A 4,930-nucleotide genomic window follows, 5' to 3' on the forward strand; every position below is an offset into this window, starting at 1 on the left:
CGCGAGATCAGGATGGTCTCATGAGGCTAGGGAAGTGGGCTGTCATTCGGCTGGCGATTGACTGGGAAGATCCATTTTGCATTGCTTCTACTTTATAATTTAACACATATTAGCCTCTCCCTCACTCCTATGGCTTCAATGCATTCATTAAAACATTTTATGATATGTAACTGAAATGCAAAAAAAAATTATTGTAGAGAAATTAATTTTTTTGGTTATGACGAAGTTTACAGGAGGTATTTAATAGCATTAAAAGTCTGTAAAATAGATTTATTTTTTTATATCACTCCTCTAAAAATGAGAGATGTAATCTTTTTGGAAAGGTATGAGTCATTGTTTTCAAAAGCATCAGCGTGCCAAAGGTGTGTACTTATCCAAGGAAATACTGTCCACCAAAAAAGGGGAAAAAAATATTCTTACAGACTCATGTACCGCTCGACTATGTGAAAGAAAGAAACTTAATGGGTTGTTGTGACTCATAGCAAACCTCTCGAGGACACCAGAACGAGCTGAAAGAGCAAAACAGCACTGGGACAATTATTGCTTATCATGAAGGCAGTTCAAATCCTTTTTTTCCTGTAAAACAGTCACATGTTGTAAGAGATTTGAACAAAACTGTGAGACTGAACAGCAATGACCTGTTTGTTGTCTAAAAAAACAAAAGAATCGGTTTAATCTTTTCACCGCAACTGACATTTCCCAGATTATGTAATAGTTTGAAAGCCTGCCATTAAACTGTGGCTCCATTGTTGAATAGGAACTAACAGCAGAAGAACGTGGCGTTGGTGTCTGGAGGCTCTTCACACCGAATAGATATCCTGACACTATTTGTAACATGTCAGGCTTGATTACTGAAAATCTTTTAAAAATCCTGGTTAGTAGGAAGACAAATAAAGGTGCGGTCAAACCAAAAACATTTGATTTGCATGTTATCCCTCAAAAAGGAGTAAAGTAACACAAAGCATTGTGACAGACATGTTTAGAGTTAAGCCACAAGCAAGAATTTGGTGGTTTTATCAGAACAGATGCAACACAGAACTTCAGAAGGACAGTCGGTTGAGTTGGAAAATCTGAACTTGCTGTAGGGACTAGCTGTAGCTGTGTAGAGTGAGTGAGTGCAGTGGAGACTAGGGGTGTAAATCACATCCATCATGGCGATTCGATTCAGTGTCGATTTCCTGACCCAACGATTCCATTATTTTTGATACTGAAGAATACACCACGATACGATTCCATTCGATTAATTGGTTCATAAATCAGTGAAAGCTGTAATATCGTTATGCATTTTTTTTTTAGAAACAACAGCAAATAACAATAGTAGAAAAGTTTTACTCCACCTAAGTCTATTAAAACCTCATTCACTGAAAAATAATAATTCCCCTGCGTTATAGATTCTGAAAGGCCTTGCATCAAAAAATACTGGACATAATCAGTGCAATGAGTTCAATGCAATACCTCGGCTCCAGATGTCCCGCCCCCTCCACAGACGCTCCGCTGCTCCTCTCCCAAATTGTGACTGACCGCAAATAGTGCTGCAGACAGGAGGCCAGCTTGTTTTGTTTTTATGACCGAAATTGCGGAAAACAACTCGTGAAGTTTGACCCGCTAGAAGAGCGAGGTGCAAGAGAACGCTGGGACCCTTTTTCCACCTGGATCTCCGCTCTTTTTGGCCCTCATGTCCCTCCGTGGTCAGACTAAACTCGCCCCCACTTCCTCAACGTCCAGAATTATGTCCAGGAGCAAATAGATAAAAATAGACCGGAGGAAAAAGAAAACATGAATCAATACTCCTGCAGACGTATCGATGCATCGGATCGCAGGCTGTTGGATCGATGCATCGATACAAAACCATTATTATTTACACCCCTAGTGGAGACAGAGCTTTTCTCTATCGAAATGGAAGATACAAGGATTAATGTTGACAAAGAGGTAACTCTAAATCATATCACAGACTCTTCATCAAACTGACCATATCAATGTGTTTTTTGCACTTTGTTTTTTTTCTCACAGTGTTTACATTTGATCACTGCTGCACTTTAAGAAAATTGAAATGTCATGAGAGATGTACAAAACGAAACAGAGTGTAGACAAAATGACAATAAATACAACTGTTGTCTCAGTCAAAGTCTAAGTAAGGAAAACTCTTTAGAGTTTTCTAGGTGGCTTTTAAAAAAAAAAAGGTTTAACCTTAGACGTTGAAAGGATTGTTAAATCATTCATCATTTGTCGTCCTCCCTGATCTCCAACGCTGGCGCTCTCTGATTGTTGGACTTCTCCGATCTACCGATGTCCTCTTTCGATCTCTTGCTCTTAGCTTTAGAGCTTGTGTCTAAGTGCCACATCACCTTACCCCTGTTTTTCCCAGGCGATCCTTTCCTGAAGTGGGATAGACCCAGATCCTGGTCAGACAGGAGAATTGCTGAGCAGGACAGCTCCTTAGTTCCATATAATTGAGTTTATTTATATGGCTCCAATTCACAACACACGTCACCTCAAGGCACTTTTCATAGACAATTTTACCGATTGGCTCAAAGGTTTCTATTTAAGGAAAACCAGCTGATCGTATCGACTCATTGACTCCTCAACAATGCCTCAGCAAGCATGCCTGTAGCGACAGTGGAGAGGAAAACTCCCATTTCAGAAAGGAATCTCCTTTCTCTTCTTTCTTTAATCTTTTCTCTTTCTTTTTTCCTTTTCTTCTTCTGTTTTTTTGCTCTATTTACATTGCAGTGTCCATATAAACTGTAAAACTCCCTGCATAATCATAATAAAGCAATTTGTATGCATGAAACAAGTGGAGCAATATGGCAATTGCCATACTGCTCCACTTGTGAAAGTAAAATCTGTTGGGCTCTTTTTGGCATCAAGACAATTATTCTTATTGCCACATTGCCAGACAGGACACTGTAAAAAAAGAAAGAAAAAACAAAAAGAAAGGAACCTCCAGCAGAACCAGGCTCAGTGTGAGCGGCCATCTGCCGAGGCTGACTGGGGTTCAAGGAGACAGAAGCAGAGATAATAAAAGGTAACTATAAACCAGCTCCACAGGCGGCCCCATCCAGAAAACAGACAGCCAGGCAGACAAGCTCCGAACCAGCTCCCATATCAGAGAATGAAAGAGAGCACATACAGTTAGGCACAGTCAGAGAAACAGGAACAAACTGAAAAATAGGCCAAGCTCCAATACATATAAAGAAAGGTGCTGATGCAGCAGCACAGCTGATATTTCTTTCCAGCTAAACAGGAACAGACCAGATGAAGCTACTATGAGAAAAAGCAGAGAGAGCAGAACGTTAGAGATTGAACACTGCAAAAAATTTTTATCGTAATGAGTCGATTTTTCTTAAAATAAGTTTAGTTTTTCCTGAACTGAGGAGGTACCTGAGACACTTTGCCAATGGAACGAGACAATTTTAACATTTAAAATGAGAAAAAAAAACTATTGCATTGTATTATTTCAAGTGAGTTTTATCTAATTATCTTATTTTAGGAATAAAAATTTCCATTCCATTGGCAAATCCTCTTACTTACCTACTCAAATTAAGAGTAAAAACACTTAATTTAAGAAATCTTTACCTATTTCTAGATTGTTTTTGCAGTGAACTAACAAATTCTGCAGAGCGAGAAAACAGTAATAGAATAAAGCAGAATGATGTAAAGGGGACCCTATGTCCCCCAGCAGTCTGAACCTATAGCAGCATAACCATAGAGATAGCTCAGGATAACCTTAGCCACTCTAACTATAAGCTTTATGATGATTTATGATGAGGTTATTTCTCTTTAATGATTTCAAGCAAGCAACTGCACACGAAAGCGACAATTTTGCTGCTGTGTTCATGTTTAATATGAACGTATCACTGCTAAACTCTTTAAACGTCTCACCGGATCTCTCAGATTCCCAAAGAAAACACATGATGCTTTGTTTTATTAGAATTATCAGTGATTCTGATAACAACACGGTTGAGCCTTGAAGGATCCACTGCCGATCTGGTATTGCTTTTATGGGCTGCCGACGTCTACGCTGCACACACACTTTCCTACAACAACCTCCTAACTCTAACACTGACATTCTGTTACAACTTTCTTCAACTGTCTGGGTTTGTGGAACATTTCTAGTTTAATGTCACCAATATCATGACCTTGTCGACATGCTTCCATTAGATTTCTATTAGTGGACGTTTTCTAAATTCAGGAGAGGTTTCTGCTCCCTCACCAGAACCACTTATTGTGATTTACAATTGGCAACACTGACTGCTGCTATCATGTATTTGCTTTACAGGCCAGGATCCAGGTCAGGATGACCTTTTCTGCTTTGATTTCTCTCGGTTGTTGGATCAAAACCGTTTAAGCATGCTTAAAACGCTGGACAACCAAGGTGTTTTATGATGTTAATATGAATCCCAGGCTAATTTAGAGGTAACCCAGATGACTCAGAAAAGATAATCCATATTAAGGCTTATTTTACAAATTGAAGCAGGTTTTTAATCCAGGATGAACTGGTCCTGAAAGAACCCTTAGCTTTTTAAACTCTGAATCTGATTGTATTTAGACTTACAACCTGCATGTCTCTGCAGCTCTGCTTTTGTACTCTAAAACATTTTTTTTCCCCCCTTATTTTCATAATCAAAGGCAGTGAAATATGAAACATTTTAATTTGTGGGGCACCAGGATAGAGGTAATGCAGCACAGTCCTGAACAGACTGGGATATGTTCACCCTATGCATAGTAGGAGCTTCTACATACACAGGCAGTGTGACTTAACTGATTTAAAACCACCTGGTTAAGTTAACAGCTTGAAAGATACCTAGGAATTTTTATTTTCATTTTCTAAATTTACCCTCCTAGTAGTTTTCAAACAAAGTATTTAGGAAACTTTACACAAGATAATTTCAAGGAATTTTGCATTCTATTATTTATTTCATTAAAGAAT

This window comes from Cyprinodon variegatus, unplaced genomic scaffold (assembly GCF_000732505.1).
Source record: "Cyprinodon variegatus isolate N-32 unplaced genomic scaffold, C_variegatus-1.0 Scaffold3, whole genome shotgun sequence".
Taxonomy (NCBI): domain Eukaryota; kingdom Metazoa; phylum Chordata; class Actinopteri; order Cyprinodontiformes; family Cyprinodontidae; genus Cyprinodon; species Cyprinodon variegatus.